Raw genomic sequence first — 20,094 nt, forward strand, 5'->3', positions numbered from 1 at the left:
TTCCTATAGATTGGGAGGGAGGTTAGCCCAGAATTTCTTTGAGGGGTATTCTGTCTCTCATGCACTTTCCACTCTGAAGACAAAGGGATACTTTGGAAAGGCAATTGCCTAATATCATTCAGATGACTTCTCTAGTCCTTAACGGGCCTACTTACCTGCTCTACCTACCTCTCCCTTCACATCTCATCACATCTCATAGCCTTTCCCAGTTTGCTATCACATCTTCATTCACTATTCAGCTCCATGAGTCTGACTATATTTGAAAGGTTTCAGATACATGATTCTTTGGTATCTGAGTTCACTGTTATATTGGGAATTTCATGAAGATAGGGACCATGTCTGGTATTGTAGCTGGAGGGCAGAACAATAAGGTTAACTAAGAAAACTGAAGTACAGAAAAGGGTTCTTTTTTTTTTTTTTTTTTTTTTTTTTTTGACAGGCAGAGTTAGACAGTGAGAGAGAGAGAGAGAAAGGTCTTCCTTTTCCGTTGGTTCACCCCTCAAATGGCCGCTACAGCCAGTGCGCTGCACGGATCTGAAACCGGGAGCCAGGTGCTTCCTCCTGGTCTCCCATGTGGGTGCAGGGCCCAAGGACTTGGGCCTTCCTCCACTGCCTTCCCGGGCCACAGCAGAGAGCTGGACTGGAAGGGTAGCAACCGGGACAGAATCCGGTTCCCCAAATGGGACTAGAACCCCGGGGTGCCGGGGCCGCAGGCGGAGGATTAGCCTGGTGAGCTGCGGCGCTGGCTCAGAAAAAGGTTCTAACAGAGAGAATCCTAGACAGAAGTGAAATACACCTGCAGAGAGATTTTTAGGCCAGGACAGAGAGTAAAGAGAAATGTGGTTAGATAATATTTTATCTTTTAATTTAATTACTAAGTAGAAATTTTGGGGTATTTGGTGTACCAGTTAAGATTTGCCTTGAAATACATCCCTTGTTAGGTTCAGGTCCTCACTCTGCTTCTTTCTTTTTTTTTTTTTTTTTTTTTTTTTTTTTTTTTTTTTGACAGGCAGAGTGGACAGTGAGAGAGAGAGACAGAGAGAAAGGTCTTCCTTTGCCGTTGGTTCACCCTCCAATGGCTGCCGTGGCCGGCGCGCTGCGGCCGGCGCACTGCGCTGATCCGATGGCAGGAGCCAGGAGCCAGGTGCTTTTCCTGGTCTCCCATGGGGTGCAGGGCCCAAGCACTTGGGCCATCCTCCACTGCACTCCCTGGCCACAGCAGAGAGCTGGCCTGGAAGAGGGGCAACCGGGACGGAATCCGGTGCCCCGACCGGGACTAGAACCCGGTGTGCCGGTGCCGCTAGGCGGAGGATTAGCCTAGTGAGCCGCGACGCCGGCCTCTCACTCTGCTTCTGATACTAAGTCACAGCTAATGTGCACCTTTGGAGGCAGCAGCAATGGCTCATATTTGATTTCTGCATTGACTTGTGGGATCCTGGCTTCAAACTGGCCCAGCCCCATCTGTTGCAATCATTTGAGAAGTGAACTAGTAGACAGAAGAGCTTTCTTTGTCTGTCTCTCTGCCTTTCAAATAAATTATTTTTTTTAAACTTATTTTATTTATTTGAAATAGTTACAGAGAGAGGTAGAGACAGAGAGATCTTCCATCTGCTGGTTCACTTTCCAGATGGCCACAACGGCCAGAGCTGTGCTGATCCGAAGCCAGGAGCCAGGAGCTTCTTCTGGGTCTCCCACATGGGTGCAGGGTCCCAAGGATTTGGGCCATCTTCTACTGCTTTCCCAGGCCATAGCAGAGAGCTGGATGGGAAGTGGAGCAGCAAGTACTAGAACCGGCGCCCATAGGGGATGCCAGAGCTTTAGGCCAGGGCTTTAACATGCTGCGCCACTGCACTGGCCCCCAAATAAATTCTTAAAATAAAAAAAGTTGAAAGAATAGGTAGAAATTTTAAGAACAAGGGGCTCTTTGTAAAGCCATAAATGCAGATGAAAGAAATGGCAAGAATAAGGTCCCGCAGTAATAGAAACAGAAGCTTCTCGGAGCGTCTGAATTGGTCTCAGATTGGTTTGAATATTTCATGTCTGAAGGAGATGAATAGGAAATAAGGGTAGAAATAGAAGTTGAAGAAGATTGTTTAGGACTTAAGTGTAAAGAGAGATTGAGGCCTGATTTAGGAGATGAGGTGCAGCCACTCTCACCTCTTCCATCACTGTCACACCTCTGCAGCCACCGTCAAAGACAGACCATGCCCATGGACTGCATCCCACCCCAGCTCCTTGAACACACCACCCCTTCTATGCTCTGCTTTTTGCCCAGTATCATCCTCCTCTGTCTTGTCCTTGACCTTTTAGCCCTCACTCAGAAGAGTCCTTGACCCTGTATTCTTTAACTTGCACAACCTTGTCTCTGCCTTTGTCTCCACAGATAGGCTCTATCAGCAGCCCACACTGACTGCACTACGCTTATTATTCATTAAGCCTCCATCCACTGCTAACCATCTTCTACACCACTGATCCTTTTAAGCTACCCTTGCCAAGTTCACTCATGATCATTTCTTTGTTCTTCAGCAGAGCGTTTTCATCATTATTTCACTTAACTTTCTGTGGAATTTGGTACTGCTGCCTCCTCAGTACTCCTGGAAAATCTGTCTTATTTTCCAGAACCACATCTTTTCTGTTTTCTCAGGCATCCTCTGCGTTCTTATACCACACTCCCTGGAGGTGGACTCTGGACTCAGAGTTGCATGTAGAAAGTTTGTTGAAGAGCAGGTGCAGATGTTAAGATGCCAGTTAGGATACTGGTATCCAAATTGCAGTGACTGGGTTTGAGTCCTAGCTCTGTGCCTAACTCCAGCTTCCTGCCAATACAGATCTTGGGAGACAGTGATGATAATGACTCAAGTGATTGAGTTCCTGCCCCCATGTGGTAGATCTGGATCAGGTTCTCAGTTCCCAGCTTCAGCTGGGCCCAGCTCAGGCCTTTGCAAGCATTTAGGGAGTGAATCAACAGACTGGGGAGCTAGATCCTTCTCCCTCTCCTTCTTCCCTTCCCTGTTTCTCCTTCTCCCTACCCTCCTCATACCTCTCCCCTCTCCTTCCCTCTCTCTGTCTCAAAAAAAAAAAGTTTGTTAGGGAGCACCCTGATACACCTGCAAGGAAGCAAGGAAGGCAGAAGGAACAAGAAGTAGGAAATCTGATCCACAGTGAGACAGCCAACCCTGCTGAAGCTCTGGAGCTAGAGTAACCTTGCAGAGTTGTCTCAACTTGAAGCCAGGGGCCTAGGCCTTTGTTTCCAGGCATAAGCTAGTCCCTGACATGGGCCACCGTCTAGGAGAGTTGTAATCTTGGGCAAGGCAATTCCCTGTGGCTGAAAGGGATTCCCATTGAGATGCATTGGCTATTATGGAATTCTCATACTTTCCTCCCACATCAAAACTGGACTCATTATCTCTTACCCCAACCCTCTTATAAATGTACTGTTTGTCTTTTTTGTGCTCTTTTTTGTCTGGCTTATTTTTCTTTTCGTCATGTATAATCTGAATTGAGCATTGGTTTCCTCCACAAATGTCTCCAACAGAATTTTCCAACTTGTGTTAAATAGAAGTGAAATATTAAGGATAATAGGTTTAAAAGCAAACTTGTGCAACTTTTTAAAAACATTATCCTCAGTCATTTAATTATTGAAGGGAGACACTGTGATGGTTATTGATTTAGCAACAACTGTTCTTTTGTTTACATAGAATTCTGGTCATATTTGTTGTTTTGCTCTATCTTGGAAACATTAAGCACAGTTTTCTACATTATTTTCAGTTAGGGGTTGTCGTATAGTTTCTTTGTGATGGTAGTAATATGCATATTGCCTTTCTGGGATCTGTCTCCTCTCCAGGGGAAAAAGAGCTTTTGATTCTTTACAACATGAGTGGTTACTTTAAGAACCAATGGAAACAAAAGAAGGATGTAAATGAGAGGCAAATATGTAGGCCAGGTGCTTCTTACTCAGGCTCACAAAATTAATCCTCCACCACAGAAATCCATTCTGTCCGGGGACTCAGTGAAGGCTAACGATGCATAGACAGTAATCCCATAGCCAAGCACTTGTTAACAACCAATGGCCAAACCCATCAGGTCCCTAATAAGACAGACCAAACTCTGAAGGAACTTCCGGTTTGAACTTTCTAGCATCTTGAAAGTGGCTGAAATGGTCATAAGTGCCTGAATAGGTTGCCAGGCCATCATGTAGACCATCATCATAGGGAAGAAGGAGATGGTGCTACCTGCCATGTTTGAAGAGGCTCATGGGAATCTGATTCAGGGGAACCAAGGCAATGTCCCATCAGGACGTCACCACCAGGAACTGATCTGTCTCTTGCACACTGGTATCTGGCACTTGCTTGTCCAAGTAACCGACTGGGTACAACAAGCCTTTCTGAGCACTGCTCCGGTCACTTCAGCCCCCACTGCCTCCTCCAGGCCTGCTCAGGTCAATAGCCCCCTTGAAGCACCAGCTCAGTTGGCGGACAGGCTCTCTTGAGCCACCATGACAATGATCGCTTACTAAAGCCGAGTACAGGAGTCTAAGTACTTGAGCCATCTTCTGCTGCTTTCCCAGATGCATTAGCAGGGATCCTGATCAGAAGTGGAGCACCCAGGACTCGAACCAGTGCCCATAGGTGATGCCCATATGGCATCACAGGCAGCTGCTTGACCCTGCTACGACACAGCATGGACTGCTCCAACTTTCTGAACAGCAAAGGCAGTGGAAGGCAGTGGCAGCAGCAGCAGCATCTACACAGCCAGTCCACCCAAGTCACAAATCCCCTCTCCTTCTCCTCATGGCCCTTGTGTAAAAAGTCGTCATGTCCTTGAAATTTTACATCATTAATAATTGACATCATCGACAGCTCACAAATCCAACCCCTGCTCTTCAATGCCAGTGTGGCTGCTTTGATCTAGGCTCTCATTTGCCCTTCCAGTTCCTCCCAATGGGGTCTGTTCTGCTCATAACAGACTGCATTCAACTACATTGTTTTGTACAGTGCTTAAAATCCTTAACTGCCTTCCCACCACTACACGCTCAAACCTGACCTCCTTAGCTGTCATAGCAGTCCTGTCCCGCCCTGTCTCACTGCCGCCTACTCCCACCATTTTCTGCATTCTCCTTGGATACTTTTTCCTAGCTACCAGGCACTCCAGTGTCTGACTTACAGAGAGGACCCTTGGGAGCTCGGGTAGGCAGCCCACACTGGATCACATTATACTTGGAAGTGATTTCGTCTCAGCAAGAAATGGAGCCCTTGACCCCCAACAGTGATAAGCAAGGCATTTCATTAAATACCAGTATTAATCCCAAGAGATCGCTTGACCTTTTGAGCTGCCCAACCTTGGCAAGAAGACAGCGGCTGCCTGCAAGTCCGGGCTAATCTGAGACTGAATGTTGCCACTAAATCCTTATTGAGCATGACTTATGTGTCCAGCTGTTAACACCGATACAGTTTCAGTGCCAAGCCCAGGCGCCATTCCCCAAGCATTTATACATCTCCACCTGCTAAACCACCACCCCCCACACCTCCTGCTGAGATGGGCAGGAGAAGAGCAAGGTCACTCCCAAGTCAACGGTGAGGGGCACAAGTTCTTGCCACCCTGTCCTTGATGGCTGTAAGTTGTGTTTCGCTTATCCTCCACATCAGGCTGTGTCTAAATTCCCTTCACTGGCCTGATGTGAGAGGAAAGTGTGCCTTGCACATTTCTGGTCTTAATCATAGGATGTGAAACGGGGCTTGGGGGAAGAGGCAGAGTTCCAACAGGAGCCATCATCGGAGGACTAGAAGGAGGGAGGGAGGAAGGGACTATCAAGCAAACTGGGAACTTCTGGTGAAAACAGCCTCTCTGTGAAAAGTGCATGCCACGTTTTGCTTTCAGAGAGCAAGCTCCTCTTTTGATCCCCTGCGAGGAACCTAACACCGCCAGGGAAGCCACCCCCACGGACTCACAGACCGCTGAGCCCGGTCCCCCGGCCCCTCGGGCGGTGGCAGGGAGTGTTTTTGCTTCGGTGTCAGCGGGACCCGAAGGCAGTGTTTTGGAACCGCGGCTGCCTTCCTCTCCTCTCTCCGGCCCCATCCCCTTCACTCGGGTTTCAAGCTTGTCCCTTTCCGCACTGCCCTCTTGCATTCGCTTTCTTCTCGAGCTCGTGAATGTTACCCTAGAGGGGGCTGCAGCACCGCAGGCTTCCTCCTCGCCGCCACCATTTGCTGTTGTTGGCTGCAAGTCCGGTGCCCGGCGCCAGCTCCTCGGCAGCGAGTGAGCGAGGACCCTGCGAGGACCCTGCGCTCCTCGTTCCCCAAACAGAGCCGCCTCGCAGGGAGTCTGCACAGGCTCCAGCCTCTCTCCTGCCCTGCCGCGGCGTCTGCCTCCTCCACGCCCAGACGCTCTTGGCCTCTAATGTGCCTTGCGCCAAGGGAGACAAGCAGCCGCCATTCGCACCCGCGAAGCCCAGCGCAGCGCGGTTGGCCCCCTCTGGCATCCACGCACACTCCACTGCTGTACAGGATGGGAAAGCAGCAGGGGGTTATGCATTTTCCCTTCTCTCCTCTTTCCTTCCACCTCCTTCCCCCACTGGATCCACATTGATTTTCTGCACCATTCTTTTGGAAACTACCTGGCTGTTGCGTCCCAGAAGCGTCTCAGGAAACAGTGACTTTTTTCGCTAGGTCACCACCACCCTGCCAGGGACTTCTCTGCTCTGCACGCCTAGATTCCACGTCCCTAGGGCAGCACGGTCTGGAAACAAATCCCCACCCCCACCCCCAGGACCTTTGTCTTGGTTCTCTTTTAATGAGGTCCAACAAAGCAGCAAAGAATGGCCAACAGCCTAATGACTGGATTCCCTCTTCATTTCTGGGGATGCCTGGGCTATTCAGTTGTGGGAAACATATGGCAGATATAAGTAAATGAAAAGCACCATCCCAATAGCTAACTTTTAAAAACTGAAAACTTAAATTGTACTTTCTTCACAGCTGTAGTCTCAGATTCTAAAGTAGTGCCTGGCTGCTGGACACTTAATCAGTATTTATTGACTGAACGCCAGGCAATGTGCTGTTTGCTTCACATTATTATCGTGTTTTACCTTCTTACAAGCACTAGAGAGCTGAAAAAATGAAGGCATGTAGAGCTAAATTTGTGTGCTCACGTTTGTATAATCAGAAAGTGGTCCATCCAGCAACCCCCCCATGAGGCCTAAGACAAGGCTCTTAAACATAACAGTATGTTACTTCATATCTTCCAGTAACTTACTATTTGCATTCAGTTTTAAGTGTTCCTCAAATTTCCTGAGATAAGCACTGTAGCACTGTTGCAGATCATATTTAGAATTCTCACTCCTTTTTCTTTACCTATGCATTTATTAATTTTTAAGTTATAAAATGCACATTCTTTATAAAATTACACATGCAGTTATGTTAAAAATAAAGTCAGAAACAGAAAAGCAGAAAAGCATAAAGTGAACAAATTATTAGCAGATACTAATAACTGCTCACTTTTCATTTTAGTCACCGTTGACATAAGCATTTTAATATACAATTTTCCATAATTCTATATTCATATGCAAAATTAGCATAAGAGTAATACTTCCGAAAAATACTGTTTTGTGGCACACACTAGTTTGTAGCCTCTACTATATTATGAATATTTTATAGTAGTGAAAAAATTGTTCATGTATAATGTATCTTTCTCTTTTTTACAGTGTTCCCTAGTACCCTTTCTTGCATTATCCTTGTTGTTATACTTTTACACATACAGGCAGTTCTGTTACAGTACAATATGCACTTCTAGAAAACCTTGTGTCCTGGGAAACAGTCACCAAAGCAAACAAGACCCATGAGAAAATTAGATTGAGACAGATCCCTGAACACCCATGCAACTTAGAACACCCACAAAACAATAACAAACCTGTAAAAACACTGGTGCAGTTTAAAAGGTGTGCTCAGATCCTAATAAATACTACTATAGGGTTTCAAGCCTCGTTCCCGCTAGTCTCCTCTTTCCGCTTGCCCGCCGGTGTCTCGGGCTATTGAGGTTCGGCTCAGCTCGTGTTCCAGTGCTGGCGTGTTGATTCTGCCGCTGGTGTCCCGAACTGTGGGCTTCCATGCTCTCCACGCAGGTCCACTGTGAATCACTAGTTCCGGAAGAGTTTCCTCTGCTGTTTCTTCCCCTACTCTTCCTTGAACCTGCAGTATCTCCACTTTTATTAAACTGTCTCTCCCTGGACTATCAGTGTGCTCCCTTCCTATTCCGCCATCTTGCCGCTATAACTAGTACTGAAACAGTATTGAAGTTTTAACTGACACATAAAATTTGTACATATTTTTGTCATCTCATGGGTTCTTTTGATACATGCATACACTGTGTAATGTCCAAATCAGAGTCAACATAGCAATCTTCTCTAACATTTACCATTTTTTGTGGTGAAAACATTCAAAATCCCTTCTTTAGCTAGCACATTTGTATATAGTTTTTGTATGCTTACTTTTAGCAATAGAAGGATAATCCAGACAGAAAATCAAACAGACAGACAGCAGAGTTAAGCTGTACCCTAGATAAGCTGGATAGTACAGATATCTATAGATTGATCATATTAAAGAGATATTTACATTTTCCAGTGTTCATTATTGAGGAATGAAAGCAGAAGAGGGGGAAAATAAAAACTTTCACTTATTAGAATACTTGGAATTTCATGACTTCAAAATCTATGTGGTGACAGTAGTAACATTCTACCATGTAACTTTACATTCTCCTTGAAACCATTCAAAGGGCTACATTACTGCTCACCCAAGAAGAGCAACAGTTTATGATGGACAGTTAGAAAGGAAGGTGTTGGAATAATATTCAGCCATAAAAGGAAATGAAGTATCAATTATACCATAATGTAGATGAACCCTAAAAATATTTTGCTCAGTGAAGAATAAAACTGGCATAAAATGCCACATATTTATTATTCTATTTGCATTTAATGCCCAGAATCGGCAAATTTATGAAGACAAAAAGTACATTAGTGAGTGCCAGGGCTGGAGGACAGGGATGCAAGGGGACTGATTATCAGCAGATACGGAGTTTATTTTGGGAAAGGTGAGACTGTTCTGGAATTAGATGGTGGTGATTATTATGACTGCACAATCATCATCATAATAAATATAGTCACAATCACTGAATTGTACCCTTGAAAAGAGCAAATTTTGGATCATTTATGAATCATAAATTTGAATCGTATCTCTATTTTTTTTAAAAAAAGAAAATGCTCACTTCATTTATCCTTCCAATAGCTGAACTTTTACAGGGAAATCCAGACTAGTGAGAATTTGTGTGGGCTGGTAAATATTTGTTCTTAGTCACTGGGCAGGCTGCTATGCGTGCCTTATTTTTAATAAGTTTTAAAACAAGACAGGATTTGAGATCTAGTGCTTTCTTTCTGTTGGGGTTAGAAAGGAAGATCTGGGAAATCCACCACGGACTGGCACTGGAAGGAAAGGAATTCACTACAGAAAACACAAACAAAGCTAAGGCCTCATGTGTAATGTCAGAGGATGAAGAATGGCACGATGCCTCTTCAAAGACCTGCTGAGTTTGTAAAAGGAATCCATTTTTTCTATAATAGGAGATGCTAAGAAGACAAAAACGTTAAATATGTGTGTCCCAGGAGGCATCATATGTAATGATCTCAGCCTGGGCGGGATAACATTCTGAAATACAATTTCTCCAAATGGTTGAACATAAACTTTGTGCTGTTACCTGGAACAAAAGGTCTTCAGTTCAGCTTTTAACTAAGTTTTTGGTGCTGCACAAATGTCCAAATATTTCAATAGCAGAAAAAAACCAACAAATTTGATGCCAAATAAAGTATTAAATCTAGCAATTGACTACTTTGGAATGGCTGGGTGATAATGGATATTATGTTAATATACATACCAATTGTGAATTAAGCTTAGCTATAGGAAAGGGCTGCTGACATTTCATCATTTCATTGTGGTCTTTTTTTGTTGTTTGTTTTTGGTGTTCCTTCTTCATTTTTTGACCTTTTTGCTTGTTTTTCTTTTTTGAAAAATTATACAAGATGAACAAATTCCATGTATTTCATATATACAGATTTAGGAGCATAGTGACGCTTCCCACCCTGCCCTCCCGCTCCCCATGCTCCCACAATACTTCCTCCTTCCTTTCTTGTTCTTGTAATTTTTACCGTGAGATACTTTCAGTTTTATAATCAAAAGGGTCTATAATCAGAAGATTAACCCTCCACTAAGTAAAGAATGCTACAGGGGCCGGCGCTGTGGTGCAATGGGTTAACACCCTGGCCTGAAGCACTGACATCCCCTGTGGGCGCCGGTTCCAGACCTGGCTGCTCCTCTTCCGATCCAGCTCTCTGCTATGGCCTGGGAAAGCAGTAAAAGATGGCCCAAGTCCTTGGGCCCCTGCACCCACGTGGGAGACCTGGAAGAAGCTCCTGGCTCCTGGCTTTGGATCCGTGGAGCTCCAGCCGTTGTGGCAAATTGGGGAGTGAACCAGCAGATTGAAGACCCCCCCCCCGTAAATCTGGCTTTAAATTAATAAATAAATCTTTAAAAAAATAATGCAACAAATAGTAAGATAGAAAAAAAAAAAACACTGCTCTTCAACAGTAGAGACAGGGCTGTAAACAATAATCAATTCTCAAAATGTCAATTTCCCTCATTTAGATTACATTATTTTGTACTCTATTAGTTACCACAGGTCATGGAAAACATATGATATTTTGTGTAGTAAAAGTTTCCCCTCCTTTAACACCCTTCCTTTCTGAAGATGCAAGCTAGAGCCTTGCTCTAAAAGAATCATTGCCCCAAGGAATTGGGTTGGAACATTAATTGTATACCTCAAAATAGCTTCAAATGTGTAATAAATGTGTTTTTATTTACATAGCAAGCTCCACACGCTTATCTTCCTATAGTAAGATTTCTAAAGTTTGAATAAACTATCATTGAGAAGGAAAAGAAATATAATTTGCCATTCTGGGAAAATTTTCCCCGTGTTTATTAAGAGGATTAAAATGCATCCGTAGGGTTAAGCCATTATCTTCTACACACATTTTCAAAGCAAATTATTGAAGTTTAAAGTTGGGTGGCCCTCTCTTTTCAGATGACTCCAGAAATTAGCACCTCAGTTGAGTGCATGTTTTACTGTCTCCCAAAGGAAGAAAATGACAGGGGAAAGACCTGTGTCCTCAATTGAGTTATTCCGTTACTATTTATTGAACCTCTCAGAGAAGGAGTTTATCCGTAAGATTTCAAAATGAGTTTAATAGTTTATCTCCCGCTACTGTGATAAGGAAGAGACACCTTATTCTTCCCTCTTTAAATTTTTAGGAAGGCAGAGTATCTGACAGGGGGCTTCGCCATCACATTTCAACTAGGTAGTAAAGGAGAGCGCCACCTGGTGGTATAAAAGCCGTTTGGTCAGTGCTGCCCTCCAAGGCAGAGCAAGGCTAAGGAAAAGCAAATAGGAATCAAATTTCAACTCAACCTTCTTGTACCTGCAAGTCAGCACAGTACCTGGATTTATAGAGCAAAATGACGGTTCTGGCTCCCTCCTTGCCAGTCCCTCTTTAAGCAGGACTGGTGTTAATCGGTGTCTTTATAAGCCCTTGCTTGTAATTTCTGCCTTGCCATTGCCACTACCATCTGCTTAAAATGCAGGCTTTGGGGGCTTGCATATACCTCCTTCCAAATGGCCAGTCCTGCAGGGCTTTAAAAATCTGGCCTTTGATGTATTTTATAGGGATAAGGAAACATAGATTAAAATCAGCTCTGTTCTACACACTGGGCCATGGAACTGGGTCAGGACTCAAGTTGTAATTTCGTCTTCAGTTTGTGCAGAGCTTAGCTGTTCTAGCTTTCCTGTTGCTGATGACATCATAGGAGGTCACTGATGAGCTGACAACCTTTTATGATCTGGCTGAGGATACATTACTTTCGTCTTTCTCCTCCAGTGTGTAATGAATACCAGTGCTTATGTAAAGAATTATCTGCAAGAGAAAACTGAGCCTGCTCGGTTAGCCAGAAGTAGATTAAAAGGCAGAGCCAGTAAGGTATACTTCCCTGAATTTTATCTTTTGCTTCTTAATAAACCATGGGGGTTATAGATATAGAACACATTCAATGTTAGGAAGCAGAGTGGAGGGAGTATTTGTAAAAAGCTGAAGATTAGAGATTATAGAAAAGCAAATGATTCCATGAATCAATTTGGGGCGAATCAAAGTTCTAGTCAATTTGTCATCCTTTTTCAGCTTACAAACATACTAATTTTTAGTTTTTCCATAAGAATATGGAAAGATCCATTGTATACTTTTGGCTCAAACCATGAATCCAGTTTACATGAATTACAGCTCTGTATTTTCATGACAGGGAAACTACTATCTGTGAGGCAAGAAGGTAGAATTCCCTCTGTACCTAGATTATAAAATATTGCCAGCATGTTTCTGAACAGATTTTCTATATATGCCACAGGCAGGGATCTTTCTACGGTATAAAGTAGCAGCCCCATTTTTCCCTAATTGATGAGATTGTGGAGTCTGAGTAGGTAGTTGTGAAAGGAGGGTCATTTTTTGTTGTATAGACAGAGATGTATATTATTTTCAAATTCAGTTAAGAACAACGTGCTTTTAGCGTCTGCTCTAGAAATGACACTATTGTTGTGGGTAGTGATACTGATGTAGAGTATAAAGTAGACTAAAGAGAGCATGCATGGCATGGTTCACCATGGTATCCCATACACTTGAGAATGGCTTCATGATTCTAGACTTCTTAGAATCTTCAGTTTCTTAGTTCATGCAGTGAACAAGTGAAAACAAATTATTGAGAATCTCTAAGTGTTCAGCATTGTGCTGGGTGCTTTGCAAAAGCCATTGGGCTAGCAGATAATATTTCCCCTTTTTGTACGGGGAGATTAGAACTCCAGAGGCAAATGAATTGATTCAAGTTCATGCAGTTACTAAAGGGTAGAGATGGGATTTGTACTTATATTTTTCTGATTCCAAAATCCATACTCCTCTAATGTTGATTTACATGTAAACGAAAGAGAAAATGTGTATTTGTGACATGTAAAATTCTAGTGGTCACTATTTTGAATTTAGCCTTAAAGGAGAAAAATGTTAACCTTGAGGTCTGGCCTCAAGCATATCTTCAGTCTCTAACCTGTTCACACCTTTTCTCTGTTGTAAGAATACTCATTGCTTAAGGATGTGGTTATGCATTTTGCTCTATATTAAATAATTGGTAAAAGGATAATGGAGGCAGATAATAATAGCATGAATGAAGGTCAAATGGATGATAATGGGTATAAGGTTAAGAAAACCTCCTTAAAATTTTGGTCCAAGTGCAAAATTGCCATCTATATTTCATTTTCACCTACCAATTTAAAGGAATAAGTCTGTGAGTTTTACCAACAGATTAGTATAATGATATCAGCAACAGCTAACACTATGGAGAATTTATTTGGTGCAAGGTACTCCCTGCATCATTTATATTTCTCATGTAATTTTCTCACAATAATTTAGTATTGTCAGAACCCTTATCCTCATTTCACAGGAGAAGAAACTGAAATTCAGAGAGCTTTGGTAATTTGCCTAGGGTACAATGTAACAGATTCAGTATCAAAACTCAGTTACTTGAACTCCAAAGCTTAAGTTCATAAACACTGTGATAGGCTTCAGTAAAATAAATGTGTGTGCTCATTTTTCTTGCTGGAAATGACTCCTTCGCAAGAAGATTAAAATTCTTCTGGGATTGTCCTAATAGTGATAAAGAGGTTCTCTCCATTGGCTTAGCTTTGTGATCCCTAAAAGTACAGACTTTGGTTCCATAGTTGACCAGTCCACACTACCATTAAGCTTCAAATATATGTTTTATTCTCGAGGGGAAAAGTAAGATAATTGTCAATGAATTCCTTGACCATGCTTGCTTAATATGCAAAAATTGAATATTCGATTTGAGAAAATAAAACTTTTTCAGTTCACCCATGTTTGTAAATATTTTAAAAAAAATGATTTCTTCCTGGTGTATCTTTTAGCCAGAGTACATTTAAAAGAGTTTTTCAATGTCTCATTATTTTTAAAAATGGCAATCCAATAGTAATTGTTGGTATTTGCTTCATTCTAAGGTTTTAATGTTTTGTCATTTCATTTTGTTGATAGAGAAACTGAAGATTTAAGTATATTTGTTATAAACAAACTGTTTACCAGATGAATTATAGAAGAAAATGCTAAGCAACGACCCATATACAAAATAACGACTACCTATTTGATTGGAGACATGATTCTTTGCATCAATTGAATTTTTATAAAACATTTTTAGTTTACTTTGTATATGTGTGTAGAAAATTCAATATTTTGAAAATCTGCATTTAATTCTATTCCTATGAAAACAATCAGAATAATAAGGACAATATAATAAGAATAATAAGGAGCCAATATTTACTGTATGCATGATACTGCTTTAAATTCTTTAGGACATTATATTTTAGTAACTTTATTATGTATCCCCCTCACACACACTATTATTTTAAAGAAGAGACTGTGGTTTGTGAAGATTAGTTACTTGCTCAAAACCAGGCCACCAGGAAGTAATGGAGCCAGGGTTTCATTACAGATCTAATCCCAGAACTCGAGATTTCTTCCTCACTGGAGTTGTGCAGTCACCTCTAGCGGGAAGGCAGAAGTTTTAGAAATGTCCTAAAGAGCAGAGAAAGGAAAAAGGCAGCTCGACCGCGATCTTTTAGGATTAAAGTTACAAAATCTCTCCATGTGTGCTTAAATCTAAGGAACTGAATCTTACTCCCAAATTCTCAGTGGGAAGGTGTGCCCACAGGGGGAAATGTTGACATAAATATTAGTCTGGATTCATGTTGGAGTACATGGTTTTCTCAAAGCATTTTAAAACACAAACTAAGAATGTTCTGCTACTCTGGATTTATTTTTCTTTCTTTAAAACACAAAAATAAGCAGGTCTGGTTTTTATAGGCAGGATTTAAAATCAGTCAAAAGTCTTCCAAATTTAAATAAAAAAAAAAAGTCCATGAGCAAGCATGTTGATGCAGATAGGTTGGACTAACATGTTTTTCATACTGTGAATATGCAGAAACTGTACCATGCAAAAGGCCAGATGGATCCATTCTGAGTCTGGACAATTGTTTAAAGTCTATTGAGGTAAATAAAGCAGGTTGGTTCTAAAACTAAATGGAGTCAGCAAAGTCACTGACATACGCCTTAATATAGATAAAACGCATCTGGGTAGAAACATCTATTTTCCTCAACACAAGTTCTTGCCTAAGTCCTCTAAAAAACTTGAACTTTGGGGTAACTCTGTTTGTCTTAGGGCAGAGCTAGGACTACCTTGGACTTTATCCAAATGTTGCGCTCCAAAGTGTCTTGAATAGAGTTCATTGTGAAGTGACTTGCTATGGAAGGCAGTCACCAGTATGGACTGAAGAGAGACCTGGAGGGTAGAAGTTGCTCTAACATTTCAAATTATTATGCACTTTCCTTTTTCTAAACAAAACTTCTCTTTTGCTGGAAAGGGAGGTGAGGCAATCAGGAGATCTGGGCCGCACAATTACCATGTGGATTGTTTACATAGTTTTTGACTCTTTTGGAACAATGGTAGTAGAGAGTGTTTCGAATTCTGTTTACCACAAGTAACAAAAATCAAAATAAATATTCAGTTGGCTTCATAATGAGGCAAATATTTTCTGTGTTATGTAGTAATGAAAGTTGGTGTGCACTGTAAATAAAGTTTGCTCAAGTGCTCTGTGAAAAAAATAAAATAAAAAAAGCCAAATGTCTGACAGCCAGAATTCTACTACAGAGCAAAGAGACGTTGGAAATTAGCCACAGTCCCTGAAGCCCAATGTTGCAGTGTGTTGGGTTTGGTTCCTTTTTTATTTTGGGGAAAGGAAAAAGTGTAAAGCACTGGTAGGATTGGCTCTGTGCCCTTGGTGTCATTACTCATTGAAATAATGGAGAAAATGAGTGCCAAACCTGGTGGGGGGGGTGTTGGGGGGAGAGAGAGAGACTCCACAAAGACCTCAGTTCAGTGTTTAAACGAAAGGGAAAAATACATCCACCAAAGGAAAGAAAGCAAAAGCATTGTCTGAGGTTCATTAATAGGGGACTTGGACTGCTTGATTGACCCGATGCAATAACAAAATGTCTCATGATTCTAAGTGTGTGTTTGCAGGCTTAGCAGGACACAGGTGTGGATTTTCCCTTAGGGAGCTCTTTGCAGGGCCCCCTCTGAATACCTATTTCTGTTCTGTTTGCTTGAAGCAGAGTACCTTCCCCAGAGAGTCTGATGCACCTCTCTGCCAAAGGAGTTTGCTTCCTTTCCCCATGTGCCTGCTGCACCGGGGCCTGCTGACAGGAGCTCCTTGAATGCAGAGGAGCCCAAACTTTGATGTATAAAAACACTGCAGGTGTCAACTGCACATGGTTGTGCACTGGGGGGATATGAGCAATTCAGTTTGGTTTATGGGTTTCAGTCCAAAGCTTTGAAAATTTTGGAAAACACTTTTCAGTATTCCACCAAAACAAAACATTTGTGTTCCTCTCCCTCTCCCTCTCCCTCTCTTTCTCTCTTTATCTTTCTCTTCTCCTCTCCCCTCTCCCCCCTCCCCTCTCCCCTCGCTTCTCTTTCTTTGACCAGAAAACAAGAGAACAAAAAGCAATTAATAAACAAAACCCCAAGCCTCAATAATAAATCCTTTTATAAATTTCTGAATGCCCAGTTCAGAGTCACTCCGGGTGTTTTGTTCTTTTATGATGCTTTTGTTGAGCTGCTCAGCAAGAATGTCAAGAAGGAGCCCTGGAGAAAGAAGTTTGGCATGGCCAGCCAAGGGTCTGCTGCCAGCCAGCCAATGAGAAGGACACAGGACTCTGGATGAGCTCGGTGTCAAGGGAGAAGTATTGCAATTGCAATCTGCAAACCGAGAAGCTTGAAAACGGCAACAATGAGATCAGGGCAAAATGTCACAACTTCCAGGGAGGAAAGGGAAAGACTTAAAAAGGTCACGACCTACCTTTCGGAATTTTTGCTTTCAACCCTTAAAAGAATTTAGAGAAATTATCTATCATGGGCATATTTTTGAGTTGACATTTAAAATTTATCATCTTAAGTTATAGAATAGTTGCAGGGAATATAATACCTGTAGGTTTATAAATATTAATAATTCTAGATGTTTCTATTGGAAGCTATATGTCATACCAATTAGATATTCATAATATCCATTAAAAATCAACATACCGAACTTTTTTCATTCTCTTTGGACTCATATTATCTTAATGTAATACATTTTATGATTGAAGGTGTTTCCTTTTCTGCAAAGTAAAAAAACTAATCATCACTTTCTGTAAAACAGAAATATATATAAAAATATAGTTCACTTTTTTTAGATTTTCTGTGGTCACAAGTCTCTACAGTTTGAAAACATAATCTGAGCGATTCTATTATTTCAATTATTACTGGTATCAAACAAAAACCAATAATACAAATTTTTCTAAGTAATACATTTTATTGAAAATTCTTCTCTAAAGAAGTGTGGTGGGCCTTCCATCTTTTGGAATAAACATTATTTATTGTCACATAATACATAATTACAAATCATAATTTAAAACTTTTCATGTATTCATGTCAGTGCTAAAGAAGACTGTTTATCTAAAAGGGATGGGATAGGTGCTGTGGTACAGTAGGTTAAGCTGCCACCTGCAGTTCCTACCCATGTGAGAAATAGTTCAGGTCTAGGTTTTTCTACTTGCAATCCAGCCGCCTGCTGGTGCCCCTGGGAGGGCAAGGAGGATAGCCTAGGTGATCAGGCCCCTGTCACCCACGTGGGAGACCCAGATGAGTCTTGGGGGGTCCTGGCTTTGGCCTGGCCCAACCCTGGCCACTGCAGTAATTTGAGGAGTGGATCAATGGATGGAAGATCTCTCTCTGTTTCTTCTTCTCTCTCTCTCTGTAACTCTACCTTTTAAATAAATAAATCTTTCAAGTAAAATAAAAGAAATGAATTTGAGAATTTCAGAGAGGAATTGTATGGTAGGACTACTCAGTTCTTTGGATTCCTTCTGAGTTATATGCCTGAAATCACTTAGCTATTATATATCAAAAATTCTATTTAGTAGTTCATCAGCTAACAACTCAACTATTTAATGTAAAAACTAAAAATTAAAAAATAATGTAACTTGCAAATGATGTGTGACGGAGTCAGTATAGTCATTTACTGTCTCAGTTGCTAGAATGTATACCAAAAATCTTTACCAAGACTCATCAAATGACTAATGTTAGCCACTTCTTTTCTTAGAGGTACTTTGATGAACTTAATATGTTTGGTAATAATGAGGAAAATAAAAATATAGTTCATTTAATATGCCTTTGCCCATACATTTTCAATAAATGGTATTACTATATCCCATGTTTTAAGTATATGGTTGTCAAAACTTCACAATTACAAAAATGCATACCTGATTTAAGACTTGTATCCAGACTGTGTGATGATCTCTCATGTATCAATAATAAGAAAATAACAAAAATTGGATGAAATATCTAAACATACAAACACATACACAAGAGAAGTTAGCACATGAAAATTTTTTCAACGTTATTAGTCACTGTGGAGATGTTAAAACCATGATACACTACTACATACCTAGTAAAATGGCTGACATTTAAAAACTGATAGTACCAACTGCTGGCAAGGGTGCAGGAAAACTGGAACTCTCTTAGCATTGTGTTGAGGACGCAAAATGGGAGACCCATTTAGAAAACTGCTAATCAGTTTTTTATGTTAGTTGAATATATGCTTGTCACATAACTCATTACTAGGTATGTATATGAGAGGCATCAAAATATATCTCCATGGAAACATATGTATTTGCTTATAACAGCTTTATTCATATTTGCCAAAAACTAGAATTCTTGTAGTACCTTTATTCATAATCATCAAACCTAGAAGCAACTCAAATGTCCATTAACCATAAATGCATGAATAAATTGTGATGTGTCCATACAGTGGATGCATATCAATGATTGAATGTGGAAAGGGAGATGGGCCTTTGGTGCAGCAGTTAAGACATTGTTTCTGATACCTGCAGCCCATTTCAGAGTATCCGGCTCAAGACTCAGATCCTCTCCTTCCAACCCAGCCTCATACTAATGAACAGGAGATGGCTCAAGTACTTAGGCCCCTGCCACCCATGTGGGAGACCCAGATTGAGCTCTGGGATTCTGGCTTTGATCTGGCCCAGCTCTGGCTGCTTGTAGGCATTTAGGGAGTGAATCAGCAGATGCAAACTTGCTCTCTCTTTCTCTCATTGCCTTTCAAATATGAGAAAAAGTAAACAAGAAATATTTTAATGTTCAAACTTTCCTTTAAAAAAGTGGAGAGAGTTATAAAAGAGTCACAAGGAAACTTCACAGAGTGGTGAGAATATCTGTATGTTGATTGTTCTGTTGGTTACATGATTGAATATACAACTGACCCTCTGAATCCATGGGCTCTGTATCCATAGATTCAACCAACCACAAATGGGAGATATTTGAAAAAAAAAATAATAATGGCATATATATGGCCTGTATAGAGACTTTTATCTCTTGTCATTATTCTCTAAACAATTCAACTATTTACATGGCATTTCCATTGAATTAGGTATTATGAGTAATCTAGAGATCATGTAAAGTGTATGAAATGATATGCACAGAGGGCCAGCGCTGTGGCTCACTTGGTTAATCCTCCGCCTACAGCGCTGACATCCCATGTGGGCACCAGGTTCTAGTCCCAGTTGCTCCTCTTCCAGTCCAGCTCTCTCCTGTGGGCTGGGAGGGCAGTGGAAGATGGCCCAAGTGCTTGGGCCCCAACACCAGCATGGAAGACCAGGAGGAAGCACCTGGCTCCTGGCTTCGGATCGGCGTAGCTCCAGCCGTAGCGGCCGTTTTGGGGGTGAACCAACAGAAGGAAGACCTTTCTCTCTGTCTCTTTCTCTCTAACTCTATCTGTCAAATAAAAAAATAAAGAAATGATATGCAGATTATATGCAAGTATTGTGCCAACTGCTAGTTAGTAGACTGC

The 20,094-nt window shown here is 41.5% G+C and overlaps 1 protein-coding gene and 1 pseudogene across 3 annotated transcripts in view; one reads left to right on the plus strand and one right to left on the minus strand.

The window, feature by feature from the left end:
- Window positions 1-20,094, plus strand: part of ADAMTSL1 (ADAMTS like 1) — a 1,088,032-nt gene that overhangs the window by 594,013 nt on the left and 473,925 nt on the right. The gene's annotated exons all lie outside the window — the stretch shown is intronic.
- Window positions 3,961-4,239, minus strand: LOC100345984 (ER membrane protein complex subunit 4 pseudogene; annotated as a pseudogene).

This window comes from Oryctolagus cuniculus, chromosome 1 (genome assembly GCF_051225735.1).
Source record: "Oryctolagus cuniculus isolate XC-2025 breed Fujian yellow rabbit chromosome 1, ASM5122573v1, whole genome shotgun sequence".
Classification (NCBI taxonomy): domain Eukaryota; kingdom Metazoa; phylum Chordata; class Mammalia; order Lagomorpha; family Leporidae; genus Oryctolagus; species Oryctolagus cuniculus.